This window comes from Spinacia oleracea, chromosome 4 (assembly GCF_020520425.1).
Source record: "Spinacia oleracea cultivar Varoflay chromosome 4, BTI_SOV_V1, whole genome shotgun sequence".
NCBI lineage: Eukaryota > Viridiplantae > Streptophyta > Magnoliopsida > Caryophyllales > Amaranthaceae > Spinacia > Spinacia oleracea.
In genome coordinates, this window is record NC_079490.1 from 145,523,028 (window position 1) to 145,549,398 (window position 26,371).

Consider the following 26,371-nt stretch of genomic DNA (forward strand, 5'->3'; position numbering starts at 1 on the left):
AGGCTAGTACCAGAATTACGCAGCGGAATTAACTAACTTTCAAAACAATAAATAATAGTTAATGGTCTTACTACAAGTTGGAACCATAACGGCCCACCAAAATACTTTAAATCAAAGTCTAGACTAAATAAAATAAATAGAGTTTTAAACATTACAAAATTAAGTCATTTTAGCAACACTTCAAATTTGTTGCTACTTTGAAGAAATTCATTTCCAAGTCTAGTTAGCAACGGATTGGAAACGAAAAATAATGGTTACTAAAACGATGGTTGCCATATGATATTAAGAACTAAATCTCAAACTATTTTGTTGCCATTTTGCATCCTTGAAATATGGTTGCCATATTGGTTGCCATGTGTAGAAATACGTTGCCGGATTATTTACTTTGGTTGCTAGAAATAGCAACAAACTATTAAACTACGGTTGCCACAACTAGCAATAACTTAACATTGGTTGCTAAAATAACAACAAATTAATAACATTAGTTGCTAAAAAAAGGCAACGAATATTTATTTTAGTTTCTAGTAGGAGAAACAAATTATTTATTTGGTTGCTAATAGTAGCAACAAATTATTTATTTTTGGTTCCCAAAAATGGCAAGAAATTATTTATTTGGTTGCTAACATTAACTACAGATTATTATTTCTGTTGCAAATAATGGCAACGCATTATTTCTTTAAGTTGTTAATAATTGCAACAAGTCATTTACTTTTTCTTGCACCCAATAACATCAAATTAGGTTTTTGTTGCCAAACCTAGCAACAAAATTTGCACTAGATAATTTTTTGGTTTTCAAATCTAGCAACAAAATATCTTTTCCATTGCTTTCATTACACTACCTGCTCTATTTTCAATTTCTGAAATAGATTTAAATTAATTTTTTTATACAATAATTACAACAATGAATAAAAAATAAAAACTTTCATTAAAAGATCAATTCAAAGCCTACAAAATAAGTCTCATCCCATCAAAATTGCATAATATAATCAATTACCTATATGCACTTTGTAACCTAAATATGAGAGTTGTGTTCCTACTTTCACTGGGAAAAAAAATACTATTTGCTAAACTAATTGTCCAAATGCGTTTCAACCAACAAGCCAAAAATAACACAAAGCAATGTAATTTCTTCTAATAATCAACATTCAATATTGGCGCAAAATGACATTTTCATAAACGAATCTGAGCTTGCATAGTCTTCATAGCATCTGTTGTTTCTTTAAGCATATGTTGGTAGATTTATTGCTTTGACAATCAGCCTGACAAAAAGGTCAGTTCCTTCTGATTCTCAAGTATCCTCCAGATCATTTAGTCAGCTCCGGTCTCTAAAACAACATTGCAGAGATTCGCAGATCCTGCAGTACTATCACTCCTTGTGTTGGTATCTCAGGTGTATCAATGTGGTTGCACCTGTTTGTTTAAGTCTCATAAGTTATTGAAGAAAAACATCCGCATTAGCAAAGTTGACTATGAAATATCTCATTATACCTTATCATAAAGGTTAAACCATACACATGTAGTCAAAAAACTGTTGTTGTAAGGATTCAAATCTCTCTGAAATGAAAGACATCTTAGCCATCTATCACAAGGCAATTTTAAAAATCAAAACTCTACAAATTTGCAGATATGGGTTCAATGCCAGGATGAAACATCAGCCTGCAATGACTATTTCACATCTATCTTTTCCTTCAAAAGCTGATTCTACGGAGTATTAGCACATTGTGGCAACCAGGCCTAGCACTAACACTAGGACCTCCGTAGTTGGCAGCATCACAGTGGTTTTTCTGAATATAAAGTAAAACCTATCACTGTCACAGTACCACCAATCCACCATGGACATTGCTACCAGCCAAACATCGCCATTAGATCCCTTGAAGCTATCATATTCACCACAACAACAACCAGTTCTCTAACAGCCCTATTACCTTTTTGTAAAAAGCACCTACAAAAGTGCCATGTTCTTCACATTTACTGCATTCAAGTACCCCATGATTAATAACTAATCCACATTTCTTCGGATCCCCTACCTTAAGAAATACAGGCACCATTGTCATCTTATAGAGTAATAGCCTCTAGTTGAATATGAACAAAAAGGTAAAGCTTATCTTCAAAACAAAAGAAACTGGAATAGGAATTCCTTCCATATTAAATGGGGTGTTTAGTAAGGTTCTATCTTTCAGAGTTCAGGCAAAAGTTCAGAAACATATTTGACTTATGTTATAACTAAAACCAGCTATTTAGACAACCAAGGAAACTAAACAGCTGAGTCCATGAACATCATATCATTTCCAATAAATTTGGTTTAAATCCATTATACGGAGTACCAATAACCACTTGTAACAAAAACACTAGTGAACCGGTCAAAATCAGGCGCACAGAACATAATATGTTTCAAATGATAAATTCCTCGTGCAGAACATACAAAACAAAAGGAATTCCTCGTGCTATAAAATGATTCAAATGATAAATTACCTGTCTATTTTTTGTCTATGAAAAGTCTCAGCCTGTCACGAGGCAATCTTAAAAATAAAAGCACTGCAAATTTGCAGATGAGGGTTCCGTTCCAGGGTGAACATCAGCCTGCCAAAACTATTTCATGCCTATTTATTCCTTCTCTAAACTTTTGATTCTATTAGCATATAGTGGCCACAGGCCCAACACTAGCGCCTTCAAATTGGCACCATCCCCGTGGTTAATTTCTCTAAATACTAGCACAAACACATCCAAAGTAAAACCTATCATCATCACAGTACCACCATGGACATTGCTACCAGCCTACCTATGCCATTGGATCCCTTGAAACTAGCATATTCACAACTACAACAACCAGTTCTCTAACAGCCCCATTACCCCTTTAATTTGTAAGGCGAAATTTCTAACAGAATCCCTGTTCTACATAGTTACTGCAATCAAGTACCCTGTGTTACAATAGCTAACTCCCATTCTTTAAAAATTAAAGTTGCTTTTCCTCGCAATCATTTACAATTAGATTCAACATCTCACCAATGTTTCTAACAATAAGGGTGTTAAGTTAGTCATGTCGACATTGAGAAACATAAACATTTAATTATTAGCAACCCAGCTGATAGTGATAATATTTCGTAATATATTTTGCACAATATTTTTGTAATCTGGTATATATACAAGCTACATTAGTCAATATACGTTCCTTGATTGATTGCTAAGATCAAGGAGGAGATTATGCTAGCTAATTAGTCTATATACGTTACACTATTAATATGGAAAGATTACAAGAATATTGTGCAAAATATATTGTATATATACCAGATTACAAATCAATAAAACTGACCAAATATTATTCTAGTATCCGCTATTGAACAACTTCTCCTTTGTATACAACTGATTCTAACTAACCAACCAAGCAAGCAATGAACCAGTGCTCAAGAGTACATACAAATTCGATTCCGAACACCAAAAGTCCATTGAATTTATGCACGATTCACCAGTTTAACATTTGCAATGACTTTGAATAGAGAGTGAACTGTATGTATAATAAGATACTACTAAGATGGGAAGGAAGTTCACGTGTACCTTAATTGAAAAGAACGGTCACAAACTGGGAAAACTGCTCATACAGGACGCTCGATTGAAGTTGTTGACTTATTTGCTCGATCTACCTATATTTGTAAAGCCAAAGCTGACTTTACAATTCTTTAAAAAAAAAAAAAGAGGGAGAAAAAAATCAGGGGAATATGTTAAATAAAGATATTAATTCATAAATTTATGTAATACTCACCACAGCTTGGACTAATTCACAGATTGATACAGGAAAAAACATGAAATCAGAATATTCAGGCCAAAAAAATCAAATAAAATGCAAAGAACATCAACTGAAAACCTCAATGTATGGACTATTAACTGGGAAATCAAATTCAGAAAATTCTTTGCAAAATCTAACCAATCAATCAAGCTGGATTCAACCATATGAACAAGAATTTTAAATCGAATTTAACCTAAAACATAGATTAAAAAGAGAAACAGGAATTACCAGGGAACTTGAAATATACGGTTGCCAAAGAAAGACGAGACCAGCCGTGACTGTAAACTCATGATCCCCGCCATTCTCTCTCCCGTTATTCACACAATCCAAACACCAAGAAATCCCCATTCATCTTTTAAAATTGAGTTCAAAGAAGAAATTGAACAAAATTGGTAAACAAAAACCAACTCACTTGTGAGCCTTAGTTTGGAAGAGGCGGTGGAGCAACCAACAGTTAAGAGTTTCCAGAGCAATGCGGTGTCTTCGTGTTGTCTAGGTGGTGGTGCAGGCGTTGTCGTATTGGCTAGGTGGTGGTGCAGGCGTTGTCGTATTGGCTAGGTGGTGGTGCGGCGCCGACTGTTCGCTGGAAGGTGATGAGTGCATTAAAATGTTTGAGCAAAATGAGAAACAAATCACCCCCTTCCTGTTTTTGAGAAACCTAGTTTGTGCTGCTCGTTTTTTAAGCCGCACTTGAATACAAAAGGTAACACTTGAGTTCAAGTACTGGTTTTGTATTCAAGTGCACTTGCACTTGTGAAAATGTATTTTTAATTTTATTTTCAGTGCCTTAAGTACTGCCTTTTTAGTAAATAAGCTCAGTTGAAAGGAAGCACTTGAAGAATTTTCTAATAGTGAATCCAGAATCAATTCATTCAATCCATAGAAACCTAAAATTTAAAACTTAAAACATATTAAAAAAAAATGAGGATAAAGGAGAAGAATTACATATCCGGTGAGCGTCGACGCCGAAGGATTCCACGGCGTGATGGAAAGGGCTGAGAAGGAGAAAGCGCGGAGGAGCAGGGGAGAAGGAGAAAGCAGAAAAGGTTTTTATAATGGAAATCTTCGGAGCGGGAGAGAAGGAGAAAGGGCGGTGAGAACTTCTCCTAGGGCTTTACGCCAGTGTTAATTCTTTTCCTTTCTTTTGGGAGCTTTTTTGTTTTTGAGGTTTTTTTATTAATAATTTAATTATAAGGCGCCAATTTTTTGGAATATTTAAGTTGTAAAAGTTGTTTAAAAACGTATGGTGAAATAATTTGTTTCCATATAAGTTATAACAAGTAAAAGTTAGTTTTCAATAACTAAAAATTAGTTTTAATAATAAAAAAGAATCTAGTAAAAATCAATTACATAAAGGTCTACCCAAATTCTAATTATAAATAAAACTACGGAAATTTCATGAAATGCCCTCGAGTTTTGCCATAATTCACCAAACGCCCATCAAGTTTCAATAATTCATAAAATACCCCTCACAATTCGTATAAATACTCAACATACCCTTTCTAATAACGGGCCGTTAGTCCGCCGTTAGCCAAGTTTCCAATTCACCCAAATGCCCCTATTCTGAAACTTATTTCACCAAATGCCCCTATTATGAAACTTATTTCACCAAATGCCCCAAATTTAAATATAGCTATTCTGATGTTCCGACGGCTAGTTTTTGTGTTTGAAAACTGGTTCTTGGTCATGGTTGGCTATAAAACCCCTTTGCTGAATGGTTCTTGTATTTTAGATGTTATTTTACTTTACTCTGCTAATTTCATAAGATTTGTGTCATGAGTTTTCTTTCAAAATCATCTTCCACACCCAATGAGTCCACATATATTAGGGTACCTAACAAATTTTGTTATTGTGGTAGGAATGGAGGTTGAAGTGGTGTTCCACAAGCTCTTCTGTATAGCTGCTAATGCTTTTTGGGGTAGTTTTTTGAACATTTGTTTTGATCTTGCACATATTCATTGAGTAGAAAATAACATTAAATGTAGTTGGTGCAAAGATGTTTTGTAAGTGAAGCTAAAAACAGAAATGCTTCCCAGTTTGGTATTTTGTGCAGATTATGCAACATCAATTATTTATGAAATGTGAATTTGTTTCTCATTACTTGTGTTTACTTCATGATTACAAACAGTAAAATTACAAACATCAATATCCCCATTAGTATTACAACTTTGACTACTTTTTGTTGTTGTTTAAGCTTCTTCTTCATTTACTTCAATTCTTCTTGCATCTTACTGTTTCGCCTGTTTTCAATACTTTCTCCTTCGTCTAAGCTTCCCCCGCATTTTCCTTCGTGTTGTTGCCCCTTGTTTTCTTGCTCAACTACTCCCTTGCACCATCTCAGATTGTTTCAAGGATCACACTTGTAGTATAACCTTTATGGATTGAGTGTTGTATCAGAGCTTCGAATGACAAATTTCCTACCACAATAACAAAATTTGGTAGGTACTCTAATATATGTGGACTCGATCATTGGGTGTGGATGATGATTTTGAAAGAAAACTCATGACAAAAATCTTATAAAATTAGCAAATCAAATCAAAATAACATCTAACTTACAAGAACCATTCAGCAAAGGGGCTTTTATAGTCAACCGTGACTAACAACTACCTTTCAAACACAAAAACTAGTCGCCGAAACATCAAAATAGCTATATTTAAGTTTGGGGCATTTGGTGAAATAAGTTTCACAATAGGGGCATTTGGTGAAATAAGTTTCAGAATAGGGGCATTTGGGTGAATTGGAAACTTGGCTAACGGCAAACTAACGGTCCGTTATTAGTAAGGGTATGTTGGGTATTTGTACGAATTGTGAGGGGTATTTTATGAATTATTGAAACTTGATGGGCGTTTGGTGAATTATGGCAAAATTCGGGGGCATTTCATGAAATATCCGATAAAACTAAGTTCAAATAAGTTCATATGAATTCAAGTGAGTAATCGTTTGAAAAGATATATAAGACCAAATTTCACCAATAATATTTGAATTTCCATATTTGAGCTATTTGAATTTCATTTGTAATGATTGGTCAGTATGGGAAAAAAATCAAATCATCACAATTATGAATTTATAATATTTTACATATAATTATAACGATTTATTAGGTAAGTCATATTGCACAACATAAATAATTGTATTTTTTTATTGTTAAAATAATACAGTTATTACTCAGTTGACATGTGTACAAATTCGATGTAAGAAAGACATGTTTTAGTTATATACAGTTGTAGGTTTTTACTTATTTCATGAAAAATAAGTTGATATAAGCTCTAATTTCATAAAAGTCTGAATAAGATAATCAATAAGGTGTGCTATATATATTCACCTTTTAATGTATCTGGATTTAAATGGACCTAACATAACTTATCGATCATAACTTATTAATTAAGTTGTGATTTATACCTGGTCTAATATTAAGCTCAAGAAGCTAGAACTTATAATTTAACTACTCAAAGTAGAAACTAGTACATCGCTCGGGGCAAACACTAGTTGGTAATTACAATAAGTTATAGCATGTATATTTGTACGTTGTTGTTGCGTGTTGATAAAGATGTTCAATTATCAACGAATTGACAACCAATAAAATATTTAATGCCATTATGACAACAAACAATAAAACATAAACTTCTTTCTAATGGCAATAAAATAAAAATCACTTGCCATTGTTTGTTGCTAAAACGGCTTCAACGAACTTTATTCATCATAAGGAAGTTTCCATATAACGTAGCAACGAATTTCAACATTACTTGTTTCTAATGGAAACAAATTAAAATCTAATGTCATGTTAGCACCTGATAGTAAGACACCTTATTTTCAACGGCAACAAATCAAACATTTGTTTCCTTAATGAGTTGCTTAAACTACTGTACTTGTTTTTCTTAATAACATAACATAATAATCTGATTCCATGTTTTCGAAACAATAGTACGATGACTTGTTTCTAATGGCAAAAAATTAAGTATTCGTTGCCATATTTTATTACTAAATGAAAACAAATCAAAACTATGATGCCATCTAGCAATAAATAGTTAAAATGATTTGTTTCCAATTGCAACAAATCTAATACATGTTGCCATAGTTAGTTGCTAAAATGGATTCAACTAACTTTCTTCCATTAACGTAAATGTCCATCTAATTTAGCAATGAATTGTAACATATCTATTTCTAATGGAAACAAAATAAAAAATTGATGCCATGTTAGCAACGAATATTAAGACAACTTATTTTCAATAGCAACAAATCAAACATTTGTTTCCATAGTGTGTTGTTAAAACTATATATTCTTTTATCTAGTTCAAAAAAATAGTTGCTTCCATACTTTAGCAACAAATAGTGAAATACAAACTTTTATATGAGACGGTCTTACAAAAAAGACCACCTTGTTGTCATGTAAGTTAAGCAATGAAATCAAATAGTTAAGCACTGGAACTAATTAGTTAAGCACTGGAACTAATTAGTTAAGCACTAAAACTAGTTAGTTAAGCACTAAAGCAAATTAGTTAAGAAATAAAATCAATTAGTTAATCAATCAAAGTGGTCTTTCCGGTAAGGCGGTCTTACACAAAAGTTGCCGATAGTGAAATTACTTGTTTCTAATGGCAACAAATCAAGTACTCGTTGCCATGTTTTATTACTAAATGGAAACAAATCAATACTATGATGCCATCTGGCAACAAATAGTAAAAATGATTTGTTTCCAATTGCAACAAATCATATACATGTTTCCATAGTTAGTTGCTAAATGGCTACAAACAAGAAATATGATGCCATCTAGCAACAAATAGTAAGAAAAATGGTTTCCAATGGCAACCAATAAAAAACCGTTGCTAATATTTAAATTTGGCAACCAAGAAAATAACCTGTGTTGCTATTTAGCAACATTACATAAATTGGTTGGCAAACTTTTTTCTAAAAGGCTCTCATTTTTGTAGTGTATTGCAAGTAAATAAACTCTCTCATTCAACCCCTTGAAATATTACTTGGCCTGCAAGTCACCTCTAGAAACATGTTGATTAACATTCTACTCCCCAACAATGCAAGTGCAAATTATTTAGCTTGGAAGTTGAGACTCTTAGATAATTAGGTGAAAATTTTGAATCAGACTGTGCTACATTGAAATCATGTAATTAATCAATTACGATAAATTGGATCGGATTTTGGTAGCATAAAGAGGCAAGTGAGCTGATCTCGCTCGGATTGTTACAAACTCTAGCAGATGGTTCAAAATTTTGTAAGAAGATTGAATTGCAATTCACCTTCTAATGAGATGAATCGATAAATTTAAGTCTCAAGTTGTGTAATATTTTCCTTGATATAAAATTAAGGTTATGTTCTCTTTACCTGAAATAAGGTGTTATGGTCTGAATTTTTCGAGTTTGGATTTGATTTCCTAATTTGACTGAACTTAGATCATAATTGTACGTTACAAAAGTTATAAAATACAAAAACAAGAAGGTTTATTTTAGTATAATTGATCTAAAATAACCATATTAACCGATTTTCTATCAGAATGTTCACATGTAGTGGTGGAGGTAACGTAGAAGGAGTGGGGTCACTTGACCCCACTTGGCAAAAAAGAACTTAATTTTATTTTTAAAAGTACTAAATTTTCGTTAAAGTTTTATTAATATTCACGTGCATTTACTTTAGGTATTTAGGCCATGTCCACTTTAACTTATGAAAATAGCTTTGAAATACAACAATCTTGTTTCAAAAGGAGTCACATTTAAGGGTGTGAGGGGGTCGAAAAAGCACGAGGCTAATGCGTGACCTCGTCCCTCGTGGGCGTGACGTTGTCAGATCAAGTGTAATTGGATTTCCTGTGAGTTTACACCCAATCGACTAGTAATATAGGAGTTGCCATTCAGTTTTTAACGACAATGAGAAAAAACTGACAAAACCCGGTTATCGTGACATAAAGGGAGTGCAATTATGTTCGACCACGAAGGCCATAGGTTCCCTTGTGATCCCTGGTGTGGGGATCGCTCAACGTACACCAGCAGGGTAGAGATTGAGAGTTCAGGGGACTGTAACTACCGAGAGGAGTGCTCATCGATAATACTCCAGAGGCAGGTTATCCTTACTATCTCAGCATAAATAATTGAAGGGACATGCGTTAAACTATTAAACTATTCTGAATTGATTTTAGCAATATGCAACACATGACACTAAATCGATCGTGATTATCTTATTTAGATTGATTTAAGGTACCTAGCATGATAATTCAATTGTCCAAGGTATTATCTTATTAGGCGTGATAGATCAATCAAATTAATATTTGAAAATTTTGTAAAAGAGTAATGAAAGCGATTAAATCATATGAGGGACACATTACAACGCACCCTTGAGAGGTGCGTTGTGGTTCTCAGAAAACTAACCACTTGGCTTTGCTATTTCTCCTTTGTATTTAACGAATCTCGAGTTTCTAAGCAATGTTCCAGTATTTAGGCTTAATTCATCAAGCTACAAGGGGCAGGACGCGTTCTGTTCGACTTTTGGGTCGATTGCGACAGAACGCCGGATCAATTTCGCAGCGTGAGGCTTAGGCTTAAGGCTAGAGTCAATACTCAGGTTATGGAATTGTGTGTTCTTTTCACGTCGGTTTTAGGATGTATTTATAGGAAAAGATTGTGTGGAAAGATAGATTTTAAGATACGGATCCAAAAAGAATCTGGAGAAAAAACGGCCCCAGGCATTTTCAGCGCCCAGAGCTGGGCGCCGAAGATTTCGGCACCCAGATCCAGGCGTTGAAAATGGGATCTGGGCCGAGTTCTTTGTCTGATTTGGACTCTTAGAATACGGAGCTTTTGAGATTTATCCGAGTCTTTTAATGCGTATTAACTTATGACGGAATGCGTCTGGGCCCGTTACGAACTCTAGGTTCGTTAGGAATTTAATTAATACGTAACTCTTATTTTCGAATTATACCAGGAATGCAAATTCTATCTCTTTTACGATTTATGTTGGAGTGCAACACCTATTTCTGACAGGTTTCTATCTTTTATGACTTTGCCACTTTTAACAACTACCTTTTACGGCAGTTACTATTCTTAGCAGGTTTCTATAAATAGTAGCTTTGGCTGAAATGAAAGGGTGATTGAGATTCGTTATTTTATAGGAGATGTGTTGCCAAGTGGAGATTTATGTTCTCATCATCGAACCTTCCCTTTCGGGAATGGTGACAAAAGTAGGTGTCTACAGTTAGCCCCCACTTTGACTGAGTCTCGAGATGAGACGATGGTCAAAGTACTAGACGGAGTGCATCCTACAAGCCATGGTGTAAGTGACCTATTTTGCGAGGGTCTCACGAGCCCCCGAGTGATAACATTTGACTTAAGGGTCATCACTTGAAGTGTTAACACATTCCTCACGCGTCATTGGAAGTATCTAAAGATGTTTTCGAAATCAAAGCTATAAAGTGTAACTAGGCCTGGCCAAGCCTAATCACGAGGTAAAACGTTTTTTAAAGATTCTCATTTTCAGGGTTAGCTAAACGAGAAAACCCCCTTATTTTTATAGGACGTAAAACGAAGGAAAATCCAGCACATCGCTTTTTTTTGGAAAAACGGAAAAACGATCCTTTGATTTTTGGAAAAGGAAAACCATCCTTTGATTTTTGGAAAAGGGAAACCATCCTTTGATTTTTGGAAAAGGGAAACCAGGAAAAGTTATCGCTGCAGCGACTAAGGACCTGCGCGGTTAGTGACGCAGACCCCGCCCGCTGAAGGTGGGCGAGCCTGTCCGCTGAGGGTGGACACCCCGTCCTATAGAAGTGGACGAATCTGTTTTGATGTTTTGAAAATAAGGACCTACGCGGTTTGTGACGTAGACCCCGCCGGCTGAAGATGGCGAGCCTGTTTTTGTTTTGAAGATTCTATTTTCTTTTCATTTTCGAAAACTGAGGACCTGCGCGGTTAGTGACGCAGACCCCGCCCGTTGAAGGTGGGCGAGCCTTGTCCGCTAAGGGTGGACGCCCCGCCCGCTGGAGGTGAGCGAACCTGAATTCGTCGTTTCGATTTGGGACTCGCGTGGTATGTGCCGCGATCTTGCCCGATTGAGGTGGGCAAGTCCCTATTTCATTTGTTCTTGTGATTTCTTTTGAGAATTTATTTTTATTCATTCTTGTAAGAGCGAATTCTTTCGAGGGATGCTCGAATTTAGTTGCAACCTGAATGTGGGTTGACAACGTGCTTAGACGGACCTTTGTCTCGTGGTCATCATCTTTCATGGTTTTGAGCTAGTCTTTACGGCTCCGTTTTTTGCCATTACCTGGGTCCTTGATTAGGGGACTATGTATAAGTATCAACGGCGACCTTTGTCTTGAGGTCGTAATCCGGTTTTATCTTTTGAGATTGTCCAAACACGGGACTTCGTACAACGTAGTCTGAGAATATTGCTTTAACTTTGCATACTCTCTTTTGAAATATATATTTTAATTTCTTTCTAGCCCCCAAGCATTTATACTTGGTGGTCGTTCTTTGCGTAGAGAAGTGCGTATTTTATAACGTCCTTAATCGTGTTTGGGATCATGCTCGTACGTGCGAGCGATCTTTGTAGTGGTATGCTACTTTGATGAAGTCGTGGAGTGCGACTTCATTTTCCGGGCGACAAAGTTTTGCTTCATTTTTCAATAATTAATACATCGAGCTTACTTTAGCCCGGACTGATCTTTTGACAAATAAACGCTTTTTTAATTTTGAGAAACCAACGACTTGATTTTTTTGTTTTTTGTGTTTCGAAGAATGACCTTGATTTTTATTTTTTTCTATATTGCCTTTAAAAATGTACACATATTTTTTCTTGAGATGAGTCTAAGTTTCGACAAGCTTTAACATTTGTTTTCACTATTCGGGCTCTAAAGGTGCTTTGGGCTTGATCTTGATTACAGCAGGGCCTCGTGTCTACTAACACGGTTTTAAGTCCTTTCCTGCTCCGCGTTTTGAAGGACCCGGGCCTTGGGCTATATTTCCGGCGCCCCTGGCCAGGCGTTAAAGATTTGGGCGCCCAGCCTTGGGCGCTGGAAATGCTATTTTGGCAGTTTTTGTTCTGGGTTTCTTAACGCGTTTCCGAATGGGATTAGGATGTCACTTGATGATTTCGTGTATATATAGGGGTTAATTAAGTACGTCTTTCTTTTTCACCACTCTCAATCTTGCAATTGCTTAGCTTTTATTCTTCCCTGCTTTTGCCATGTCGATTCCTTCCTTCTCCCTCCAACGAGTTGTTAGGCGCTGGCTAAGAGCCCTTAATCCCACAGAAAAGTCTTTGTTGAAAGGATACCACTTAGAGGCATTCTTAGGCTTACAACAAATTAATATTGATTATAACTTTCTGTATGCGGCCCTGAACTTTTTGGATTCTGATCACCATGTTTTTGTCTTTCGGGGCAATGAAGTATGCCCTTTGCCAGATGAATTTGTCGCGATCCTTGGTTATCCTATCAATGCTACTCCTGCTACCCCTGGCACTGTTGAAGAGGGTAAAACAACTATAGGGGCTTTTCCTAGGACTAGATGCTAACATGCTCGCTGAGATCGTTGTGGGTGATAAGGTTAATTTGGCAAAGCTTGTAAAACATCACTTTAGACCTAGTAAAAATATGACCGAACAGAAATTGAATATTCGAGCATTTGTATTCTGCTTGTTGAACCACTATTTACTGTCGAATAACAATGGCGAGTTCGGTGACATAAGGTTGATCCCCTTGATCAGCCAGATGGAGAGTTGCTATTCCATTATGCCGTTGGTTGTTGCCGAGACCTTACTGAGCGCGGATGAGTTAAAAAAGGATGCCAAGTCTGAAATTTTTAAGGGGAGCCCCCTATTGCTGCAGGTAATCGATCGTTTATTCGCACATATTTTTTTTATTCTTTTCTTTTTTCGTTTGCCTCGACAGCCCCCTGCCTGGAGCTGATTTTCAGCGCCCAGAGCTGGGCGTCGGAATTTCTGGCGCCTGGTCCTGGGCGTTGAAAGTGCGTCCCAGGCAGGACTTTCGTTTATTATTATTTTTCTGATCGTACCTGTTTTTTGCAGATTTGGCTCATGGAACGACTTAGGCTTTTAGAAGCTCCTGTCGATCCTAAACATTATCGCCCTATAGCCTTGGGTAACCGAAAGTATTTGCACCAAGGCCAGGACGAGGCCGAGTGGGCCTCCTATTTCACTCATGGCATATGCTCTATTAAGTGGGTGGTACCGTGGTGGGGTTTGACTAATATGACGGGGGGTTCCGAGGTGTTAGTTTATGTTTCTTTGTTGGGGTTATCTCGGCCCGTTTATATCTTTCCTTACCGAGTCATGCGACAATACGGCTTAAGGAAGACTATCCCGTTTTCCGATACGGTACCACCTAAAGTAGCGGTCTTTTCACAAGCACGGGTTCAAGCGTGGGCTAAGTATAATGGTGGCCTCCCGCGTTGGACCGTGGCTAGAGATGACTTTGTGGGTCTTTCCGAAAACTACAAGTTGTGGATGAGTTCCGATGATAAGGCCGTGAGAACTAAGGCTCGAAATGAAGAGTCGGCTGAGCTTTTGATACCTCGAGGTAGGGCTAAGTATGAGAGCCGTGATCCCGCTAATCCTCGCGACCATAGTATTAAGACTGTAAAAGCTCGTCCTGATCGAAAGCGAAAAGAAGTTCCTCCCCGTTCCAGTTCTAGGCCTAAAAAGGTGCCTAACATGAAGGGGCCTGACGTTCACAAAAGAAATGCAAGCTCTCGCGGAGATCGTCGCCGGAATAATGTATGGGTTAGGAAAGCTCAGACCCTAGTAGAACCAGTGGCTAATCCAATTGATGTTGATAATCCTTCCCCTACTATTGTTTGTGCCCTTGAGGCTGAGCGGGCTATACCTGTTCAAACTGAAAATGTTTCTGAGGCCTTGGCATCCTTGGAAGTTAGTGTCAAGGAGCCTGTTCTTATGGCCAGAGATTGATATAGGGGCAGCGCAGAAGCCTGTGGAGGTGGACCCTGCGAACATTGCCCTCTACAAAACTTTATTTGATGATCCGGAAGAACTCGAGTAGTGTAGTTCTTGTTAGGGTGTAGGTGCCCTTTATTTATTTCAGTTGTGTTTGTTTTTCATTCCTTAGCACTTTTTGTTTTCCTTCTTATTATTTTTAAATATTAATAAAGGCGTAATTTTATTTTTCTTGTTTTCGTTTTGCTTCTCTTTTTTTTTTTTTGCTCATTTCCAACACTTATGCAAATTATATTTTCATTTGATTGGACCGAATCCATAAATAGGATTGCCTACGTATCCTTGTTAAATAACTTTAACTTAGAATCAGGTCGCGCGTAGTTCTAGCTAGAATAAATTCTAGGATGCCGAATTCGATAATACGTTATGAGGTGGAAACATATTATTTGAAACGGTAGAATAAGTGAAGTTTATTATTATTTTAATCTGCTGCTTTGCCGTAAGCCAAAATTTATTTTTTTTATTTTTTTAAGTACATGTATTTTTTGGTGGTACGTATATCTGAATACGTGCTGTACCCCCCCAAGTGTTCGTTATTTTTCCGTATATGTGCGGATAAAAATGACGAGCACTTATGGGCAAAATTTGGCAAGCAGAGAGATTCAGCGCCCAGGCTGGGGCGTTAAAGATTTCAGCGCCCAGCTCTGGGCGTTGAAAATGATTCCTGGGGAGATTTTTTGACGCGTTGCTTCACATGTTCTTGCATTTATTTCTTTTTCTTTGTTTCATTTTACTTTTTATTCGTCATAGATCAATTTTGACGCTATTTCGGAAGCTTTTTGGACTGTTAGCGTTAGACGTATTTTCATCCGGATTAATTTTCTCTATTCGTGACTCGAAGCGGCTTTGAAAATGGAGTTAGGGTGCGGAAAATATGAAGATCTTTGCCTAGGCTTTTTGGGTGGGTTGAGGTGCGTGTTGTTAATGATGGGGATGATGGGGTTATGGTTTTTTTTTTTTTTTTTGAGCAACATTTGCATTGTTTGGATTTGATTTCTTTTTGTTTCTTTGGGTTACACGGGTTTGACCTTTATGTCTTGGAAATATGAAAGGGATGGTGTGGTTTATTTTGTGGATTTTCGGGAATTGGTTTTGATGTCACAATTCAAGACCGAGTGGGCCTCGCTATTGGGCCTACAGTGGGCCGCTTCCTTATATTTTTTGATTTTTATATTTGCAAGTATGATTAGTGCTTATTTAGTGTTAGAATAATATTTTAGGAGAAATTTTACGCCTTTATTAATTTGGAAAGTAAGGGAAACACACTGAAATAAATTAATCAATATTTTAAGGGTTCTTAGGACCATATCTAGAGCTTTATTCTTTCTATTATCTAAAGAACTACTAGGCGTTTTGCTAAAGTGCTCTCTACGGCTCAGGCCTTGGGTTTAGTCTTGTAGAACCTTGGTCCTTCGCCTGTACTCATCTTGAACTCTATTCCCTTTGCGTTGACCCACTGACATGTCTTCACCCATCCGTTCTCGGCCTCTTCTAGTGTTGATGTAGGAGCGATTAACCGAGTTGGATCGAAACCTTCATCTTGTAGAGCTAGGGTAGTCATCACAGTCTCGTCCTCCATAGGCCTCGATTCGTTAAACAATGTCCATAGAGCTTGGTTGTCCAATATTTCAGCTGTTTCAGTCTTGGTGAGGTGGGGTGCCTCATCCAAAGTATGACAGTCATAGAAAATTTCAAATCCAGGCTTTAGCAGGCCATCCCGAACGAAGGATTCAGGGAAGTCACAGCATGGGTGTTCTTCTCCTTCCCGGACAAACATACCGTTAAGGGTTCTTTGATATGGGGGAAGAAGGGTGGCTTGTTTTGTCTTGGCTGGCTTAAGGCGTAGCCTAGATAAGTGGTCAGCAATATCTTCCTCCGTTGGTTCATAGCCTAGGCCAAAGGGAGTAGATTTGTTAGGTGGGGGATGGAACATGTAGTTCTTCTTCCTTATGCCCAATGGAGTTCCAGGGAAATAGCCTTGAGCTAGCAATATTTTAGGGATGACCCGGGATGCACGCGGATCTAGAAATGCTAAATTATAGTCCTCAATGACTTGGATGGATTCATCCACTTGAAAACCGTAAAGGTCTTCTGCAGTTTCGGCCGTTCCAACCATAGTACAACTGACGTCGAGAGGAGGGGCGTGTATTTCCAGAATTACCCCGTTATGGTTAAGTTTAACCATTTGGTGCAAGGTAGAAGCCACACCTCCTAAGTCATGGAGCCAAGGGCGTCCTAAGAGGAGGTTGAAAGTGGGCTTGATGTCGATTATTTGAAACTCCGTGGTACGTGCCACGGGCCCGGTTTGTATTGTGAGGTTGATTTTTCCCAACACAGGCCTTCGAGAGTTATCATAAGCTCGTACCCCTTGCCCGGAGGTTTGGAAGTCATCGCTTCCTAGCCCCAAGCAATGGGCGGTTTGCAATGGGCAAACATTTATCGCTGAACCGTTATCTACGAGTGCTAGGGGGATGTTTTGTCCTTTGCATCCAACCACTAGATAGAGGGCCTTATTGTGGGCGCCTCCTTCTTTAGGTAAGTCTTTGTCAGTAAAAACTATTGCTTTTTCCTCAACATCTCTTGTGACGTGGTTATCAACGAGTCAGGTGTGATGTCCGTAGGGACTGAGATGAGGTCAAGTGAGCGAATAAGTTTTTCACGATGTTCCTTTGAAGTGTACATGAGATCCCAGATGGTAATCTCGGCTTTAGTTCTTTTTAGTTGCTTCAAGAGAGGATTTTTGATGACTTTTGCGATGGTGGTGTGCCGTACGTTTTCAGGAGTCTGTCTGACTGGGATGTCGTCCCCGGGAGGTGGGCGAATATCCTGTTGGTATACCCTTCCGGACCGAGTGAGATTGTCAACTTCGGGCTCTTGAGGGGTGGTGTCAATGGGAGCATGCCCGGGCCAAGTTTCAGTAAAGAGGTCCTGGCCCGATACTTGAGACAGGTAGACATCTTCCGCATCATCATCCCACACACCGCACACTTCTCTCTCGATTTGATCCATAGGGACCATGGTGAGTGGTGCACCTTGAGGCGTAATATGCACCGTAGGGTCAAAGTTCTTATTTTCTGGTTGATCGAGAGAGATGTGACAAGAACCGAGTGGGCTCTTGTTGTTGTTGGGTTTGCCAACGTTAGGGAGAGGTATTACTTCATCCTCTATCATATCCTGGATCGTGTTTTTTAGATTCCAGCAGTTTTCAGTATCATGCCCATTTCCTTGATGGAATTTGCAATAGGTGCCCTCGACCCAATATTTATTTTTGAATGAAGGGTCGGGTGTGGGGCCTATGGGCCTTAGCTTTCCTTGATTGGTTAGTCTTTGGAAGGCTTGTACCAGAGTCGACCCGAGTGGGGCAAACTTTCGATCTCGGGTCCACCTTCCAGGGCTCCTTCGGGTTGGGGTTTCTTCTACAGCGTGGACCTCTTGGGCTTGAGGCGTGTGGCCCCTGTTGTAGGTGTTACTTTTGTATGCAGGCTTGCTTTGTAGTGTTTTTGCGAGGTCATCCTCGATCTTTATTCCTACATCATAAACCCTTTTGAAGGTATCAAGGCCCAAGTACCTAAGGTGTTGTTTATAAGCTGGGTCTAGGTTGTCAATGAATTTTTGGACCAATTCAGTTTCAGGAGGCCTATTGATTAGTTGGGCCGCTTGGTCTCTCCATCTAGCAAAATAGGTCGTGAAACCTTCATTTTTCTTTTGGAAGAGGACTTCCAGCTCGCGCATGGTGAATTGAAAATCCATGTTTGACGAGTATTGCTTGATGAAGACATTGACAAAGTCCTACCAAGTGGGGAAGAGCTTAGGGTCCTGGTGGTAGTACCATTTAAGTGGCACAGGTTCCAAGGACAAAGGAAAGGCAGGAAAATACATGGACTTGTCCACACCTTTCAAGTTCATGGCATTCACGAAGCTCAAGAGATGATCACGGGGATTGTCCGTGGCTTTGAACTTTGGTTAGTCAGATGAACTGAACTTTTCCGGTAGTTTGCCGGGAAAAGGTTTAGGATCGAGGGAGAAATACTTGCTCCCCATGGTTTGCTGCAGAACCATTTTTTCGATCTTCTTCTCGTTATCGAGGTCATTTTTGGCTTGCGCAGCCGCTAAGGATTCGTTTTCCATTTTCAGTTGACTCATAAGTTGGGTCATTTGGACCATTTGGTCTCGTAATTCTTCCATGGACATGTTTGAGGGTGCGAATCGAGGTTGGGGAAGCGGAGATCCTTGAAAGGGGGAATGACGGACGGAGCTTGGAGTTACTAAACCTTGTGTTGGTGATGTAGCTTCGAGACGCACTAACCTTTGATTTTCAGATCGACACCAAGTGGCAGAACCAGCCCTATGCATAAGACAAGCTAAAGTTTAGGCCCAAAGTTAAGCATTACTTAGTCTAGACTTCTGACTCTTTCTATTGGTTTTCTATTCTCACTTTTTATTGGTACACTTTTGGCTCTTCTTATGGTCATTCTTTGGATTTTCGAAACATTTGCCCGTGTGACATTCAAAGTTATTTTAATTAGCATGCTCGGTTTTGGTGCCGAACATTGTCGTCATAGGAGGCCTAATGACGACACAAGGAGTTATTTATTTTATAAGTCGTTCTTAGAATCGAGTGCCTTTTTTCATACGTCCTCGTAGCGAATTTGTTACGAATTTTTTATTGCTACGTATACTTTATGCGCGGGTACCGAGGCTGCTATGCCTGACCAAAAGGCCAGGCAGCAACTTCAGCGCCCAGCAGGGGCGTTGAAAATGATTGGCGCCCAGCCAGGGGCTCTGAAAATGCGTCCCTGACTGGTACTCGTATTCTGTTCGTCTATCCTTTTTTTCGTACATACGACTTAATTTTGTGTGATTGCCTAATAACGTCCTTTACGCGTTGCGCAGCGTTGTGGGATCCGTTACGGGCTGTCCTGGGCGTCGCTTATTTTTGTGGCGATCGCCCGGGGCTGCGGAACACGTATTTTGGTATAACTCTTTGGCCAATTGGTGTTTATGAATGTTTGGGCAATTTTTAGGGTTGTTGGTTTTCTAGTATTATTTGTCACACACAATCACATAATTCGCTACACACAACTAACATTACAACATGAAGCAAAATAATATGCCACGTAGTTTATGATAGGCTTCTATGGGTAATATTTGCGCCGGCTTGGTACCTCTTCTATCATCGATCCAACACATGCCCCTGTCGGGGAAGTGCATTCACAAGCGAATTTCGTCCCAAGAGGCCAATCACGATGTAAGCCAAGGGGGCATGCACCAATGAGAGGGACCTAGTGGGCGAGCGATTGGGTTTGGGATAGGTGTACTACTAGCGAAAGTGCCGACTGGACAACATTCGAAGCGTATGCACCCCCCGGGTGGCGATGGGTATCCTTATTCCCAACTCTCGAGATGAAACATGCCAAGGGAGCCAAGATTCGTTATGTGGTTCTGTCCGTTCACATTAATATGTTGATTTTCAGGTCGTCCCAACTTGATAGGGAAATAAACGCGGGGTAGGATCGTTTCACCCTTCGGCTATTTTGATTACCTACGAGCACGAGTATTTCATTAACATCCCCAGCGGAGTCGCCACTGTGAGGGGGTCGAAAAAGCACGAGGCTAATGCGTGACCTCGTCCCTCGTGGGCGTGACGTTGTCAGATCAAGTGTAATTGGATTTCCTGTGAGTTTACACCCAATCGACTAGTAATATAGGAGTCGCCATTCAGTTTTTAACGACAATGAGAAAAACTGACAAAACCCGGTTATCGTGACATAAAGGGAGTGCAATTATGTTCGACCACGACGGCCATAGGTTCCCTTGTGATCCCTGGTGTGGGGATCGCTCAACGTATACCCGCAGGGCAGAGATTGAGAGTTCGGGGGACTGTAACTACCGAGAGGAGTGCTCATCGATAATACTCCAGAGGCAGGTTATCCTTACTAGCTCAGCATAAATAATTGAAGGGACATGCGTTAAACTATTAAACTATTCTGAATTGATTTTAGCAATATGCAACACATGCCATAAATCGATCGTGATTATCTTATTTAGATTGATTTAAGGTACCTAGCATGATAATTCAATTGTCCAAGGTATTATCTTATTAGGCGTGATAGATCAATCAAATTAATAGTTTGACAATTTTATAAAAGGGTGATGAAAGCGATTAAATCATATGAGGGACACATTACAACCCACCCTTGAGAGGTGTGTTGTGGTTCTCAGAAAACTAACCACTTGGCTTTGCTATTTCTCCTTTTATTTAACGAATCTCGGGTTTCTAAGCAATGTTCCAGTATTTAGGCTTAATTCATCAAGCTACAAGGGGCAGGACGCGTTCTGTTCGACTTTTGGGTCGATTGCGACAGAACGCCGGATCAATTTCGCAGCGTGAGGCTTAGGCTTAAGGCTAGAGTCAATACTCAGGTTATGGAATTGTGTTTTCTTTTCACGTCGGTTTTAGGATGTATTTATAGGAAAAGAGTGTGTGGAAAGATAGATTTTAAGATACGGATCCAAAAAGAATCCGGAGATAAAACGGCCCCAGGCATTTTCAGCGTTCGGCGCCCAGATCCAGGCGTTGAAAATGGGATCTGGGCCGAGTTCTTTGTCTGATTTGGACTCTTAGAATACAGAGCTTTTGAGATTTATCCGAGTCTTTTAGTGCGTATTAACTTATGACGGAATGCGTCTGGGCCCGTTACGAACTCTAGGTTCGTCAGGAATTTAATTAATACGTAACTCTTATTTTCGAGTTATACCAGGAATGCAAATTCTATCTCTTTTACGATTTATGTTGGAGTGCAACACCTATTTCTGACAGGTTTCTATCTTTTATGACTTTGCCACTTTTAACAACTACCTTTTACGACAGTTACTATTCTTAGCAGGTTTCTATAAATAGTAGCTTTGGCTGAAATGAAAGGGTGATTGAGATTCGTTATTTTATAGGAGATGTGTTGCCAAGTGGAGATTTATGTTCTCATCATCGAACCTTCCCTTTCGGGAATGGGGACAAAAGTAGGTGTCTACAAAGGGTCGGTTTGGAAAGACCATGACTTTCGGATAAGGCAAGGAACAAAAACTGAATAGAGATTCGGATTCGGGAACTAGACATTTATTTAGAAATGATTTAAGAATGGCAATATTCAATTCAAGGATCGTTTTCGTGTAGAAAATCCTAACATGATACTACTTTGGCGGGTTTGAATGCATTTTAGAACATCGAATTTGCTAAGTTTGGTGATCTCTTTGCTTTAATCAAATTAATGGGAATCTAGGCCGATTTGTCCACAAATTATCTTGTTTAGCATGATCTATTTTTGTAGGTTTTTGTATTTTGTACATAGGATAAACAAGTAAGGCAAATCATCACATAATAATGGTGCATACAGAAAAATATGCACCACCTAGAACTCTAGAATGACTAGGTGTAATAAAAATGAATGAATTGTAAGGTGCAAAATGCGATTAAAAAAGCAAGTTAAAACATAAATAGAAATTGCATATGTGTGTGTACTTGAGTTTTGAACAATAATTGAGTTTTAAAGATAACGGTAGACACCAAATTTGTGTCTCCCAGAGATTCCTATGACGATACCGCCAATAGATTTGGGTGATTGATCTCTAAGCGTAAACGACCAGTTGCAAAGGACAGAATTCATTCAATTCCAAACTTTCGTTCAAAACTCAAGTACAAATTCCAAATGACACACAATTCCAATTCAAACACATTCTAACTCCAAAATTCCAATACCGAGTCCTAATTCAAAGCTCTTCAAATTCAATCCCCAAGTTTGATATCCAATCCGAACTTCCAATTCAAAGACACAATCCTTGTGTTCAAATCCTAATCTCGGATCCCAATTCAAGTTCAAACACATTTCCAAGCTTCATGAGAAAAATCCGATGCCATAGTCGAGCTCTGAGACACGTTTCCACTTAAAATAATTAAAAGGCTTGCAAAAATGGGAGTCAGCCCCAAAACTGAGCAAACCCGAGCCCCGGTTTCGAAACCCCAGCTAAAAGAAATCCGAGCACCTTTTTCAAACCCTTGACACACTTGCCTAAAAATGTCACTTTTAAGACGCATATATTGTCTCTTGTCTTTTCAACCAAGAAAAGACACAAAGTATCAAACAACCAATCAAAAGCATGCTTAACGACCAATCTTAACCGGCTGATTTTGAGTCTGGAAGCATGCAGCATATGTGCCTGGCACAAGGGGGTGCACCTGGCGCACCTCTTGGTAACCGCCTTTGAAACTCTATAAATATCCCAGATTTTCAGAAGAAAGGGAGCAAGAAATGGATAAAAACACATCAATGAAGGTCTTCCATTTTCTAGCCAAATTTTAAGCAAAATTAACAAATCAATTCAATGTCTAATTCAATCTTCAAAAACACTTCAAATTCAATCATACAAACCCTACAAGATTCAAGTACAATGTTTTAGTGTCCTAAGCAGGGAGTCCAAGGTTGGAGATTAATCAACACCTATTTCCATGTAAATTTATGAGGACTCTTCCAAATCTACACTTACACCTTTCTTTGCATTTCAATTGTTTACTTACTTTGTTCAATTCCAAGAATGTTCATGATGAGTTCATAACTCACATGAACTAGGAAAATATGCAATATTAAGAGTAATCTTTGGAGGGATTTCACTATTCAAATTCCCTTCAAATGATCTTCCATACTCTTCCTTCAATTTCAAGTAACAATTTTACATAAACCCTTTTCAAAACATGATTGGTAAAAGAGATTTCACTCTTGAAAACTCTCTTTTACAACAATTATCGTACAATTTCAATTCCAAAATACAATTTTCCAAAAGTTCAAGGATGTTTGAAGATGTGCAAACCCATCTTCAAACTAGAACTCATGAAATTCAAGTTTCATGTTCAACTTTCAGATTCAATGCTCTAGGATGTTTAAATGAGAGCAACCTCTCTTTAAACTATAACTTTTCAAACATTTGGAGCACACCAAAGTTAGGTTTTTTCATGCTTGAATCATCCTTTATTTTGATAATTAATCATCCTAAATTCAAGTTCTATATACAAGTTCAATTTCCAACTTCGATTCCAATTTCAAGTTCAAAATCGATGATACTTTTTTAGTGATCAACCTCACTTTAAAGTTAGATTCATACAATTTTGGTAGTATTCAAGGGAATAGATGTCACACTTAAATTAACATTCTTTTCCCCTTTGAATTTCAAGTCTCCAAATTAGCACCTTTCAATTATTCATGCAATTTCTATTTATCTTTTAACTTGCTTTTTTAATCGCATTTTGCACCTTATAATTCATTCATTTTCATTACACCTAGTCCTTCTAAAGTTCTAGGTGGTGCATATTTTTCTTTATGCGCCATTATTATGTGATGATTTGACTTACTTGTTTATCTGTTTCATCACCTACGTACAAAAATACAAAAACCTAAAAAAGTAGATCACGCTAAACAAGATAATTTGTGAACAAATCGTCCTAGGTTCCCATTAATTTGATTAAAGCGAAGCGAACACCAAACTTAGCAAATTCGATGTTCTAAAATGCATGCAGACCCGCCAAAGTAGTATCATGTTAGGATTTTCTACACGAAAACGATCCTTGGATTGAATATCACCATGCTTAAATCATTTCGGCTCAAAAACCTCATGAGCTCATTAATTTAAGAAATAAAATACATTATTAAGAGATTGTTATATAATTGGTACACCAAGGCCTAAATGAGCAATTAAATGACAAGATAAGGAGATTTTCAACATAACTAATACTACTATAAAGTACATTAACAACAACATTAAATTATTATAATTCCTCCGTTTCATAAACATCGTATCATCTTGTTTTTTACACTATTCATATTAGATTTTTGTTCATTTCTTGTGATTTATACCTAAGAAAAATTGTAGTAATGTGAGATTTTGTTAGATTCGTATCGATATATATTTTCTAAATATAATTTTTTTATATTTTTTACTTATACATAATTCGAGATATTAAGGGCGTGTTCGGCGGTAGCATTTGAGGTAGCGGGTAGCGTTTTGACCGAGTCAAGACGCTACTTGTAAAATTTGTAAGTGTTTGGCGAGGTAGCGGTTAGCGGTAGAGGTAGCGGTTGATTAGCTTTTATCAAACGTTAAAATTAGTAGCGTTTAAGGTAGCGAGTATCGTTTGACAAATTTATGTTAAAGTTTTAAATAATATTTCAGCTTTTATTTTATTTTATAATATCAACCGCTAGTTTTACCGAACACTCATATCAGTTACCCGCTACTTTTGACAGCTAACCGTTACTGTAATCCCCCATAATTTTATACATTTTATTAATATATTTTAACGTATTGTTAATTATATTTAAATATAATTTACGAATTTTAGAAATAAATATGTAATTAACGAATATTTATTTTATACTTTTAAATATTTCAACGGTTTATGAAATTAAAATAATTTTAGAATTTGATGTTGAAAAGAATTTGAATTACGAAAACACGATTGAAATTAGAAAACAATCTTAAGCGGTGTTGAATTCAAATACCAAACTTAATTCTAATCCTAGCCCAAATTAGCAAAGCCCAAAATAAGTTAAACCCACATCCCTTACCCATATTCCAAATTCATGTAAAACTCTCAATCCTCTCCTCTCCTTCACGTGAAAAAGAAAAAAACAAGAAACCTCAAAAAACCCTCATTCTCTCATTCAGCAACCACGTGAACCCACCCCTGCTTCACGTTGCTGCAGCTGTCCACGCCGCCTCCACCGCCGGCGTTTTCCCTCTCCGTCGCCGCCGGTAACTCTCTCCCCCTCCTCTTCCCTTTCGTTCTCCTTTCTCTTCTCTCCCTTTGCTTCATTCTTTCCTGCTATTGAATTGCAGCAACCACCGCAACAACCGCCGCGAGTTCCCTCACCGCAAGAACAGCCGCCAGCGCAGCCCTGACCACCGGCCACCGCACGGTAGTCCTCCTCTCCTCCTTCCTCTTCTTTTCGTCCTTTTTCTGTTCAGTTTCGATCCCCTTCTCCTCATTCTCTTGCTTTGATTGTCGCACAACAGCCACCGCACAACCGCCGCGATTTCACCGCCCAGCCACCGCGCCACCACTCTGCAACCTCCGTGCTCGCTGCCGTGCCTGCACCACCGCCGGCCAGCACTCTCCTTTCTCTCCTTTTTGGTTATTTCTTAAACCCTAAGTTATTTAAATATTTTGATTTAAGTTTATTGATTTTAATTTATGTTTCTTGAATTAAATTATTAATCTTTATAGTTAAATTATAATTTTCAGATTTGATATTGATATTGTAAATTAATTAATTTCAGTTTTGGTTGATTAATATGTGAGTTAGGGTTTTAAATTAGTTTAGTGATTTAATTCATGTTTATTGAATTTAAATTATAAGTTATTATGATTAAATTATATTTTCAGATTATATATTATGTTTAAATAATAAATTCAATTTTCAGATTATGCGATTACATTGAAATAATGATTTTTAATTATTAAAGCATGAATTTTTAAGGTTTTAATAGTTTTAAAATCATGGTATGATGTTTATGAGTTATTAAGGTTATTATTTTTATGATTTTAAGCATATTAATTATGGTTTGGCAAAG

At 37.9% G+C, this 26,371-nt stretch overlaps 1 long non-coding RNA gene across 2 annotated transcripts; it reads right to left on the reverse strand.

Annotated features, from left to right (window-relative positions):
- Positions 1 to 904: 904 nt before the first annotated feature.
- LOC110793849 (uncharacterized) lies at positions 905 to 4,896 on the reverse strand. 2 transcript variants are annotated; one of them, XR_008919287.1, is made up of 4 exons: positions 4,727 to 4,896; positions 4,010 to 4,470; positions 3,553 to 3,672; positions 905 to 1,410 (listed from the first exon to the last, which is right to left on the reverse strand). It is a non-coding gene; the product is annotated as an uncharacterized lncRNA (long non-coding RNA). The 2 variants fall into 2 exon arrangements; XR_002534820.2 differs by having other exon boundaries at positions 4,010 to 4,364; positions 4,727 to 4,891.
- Positions 4,897 to 26,371: the final 21,475 nt, after the last annotated feature.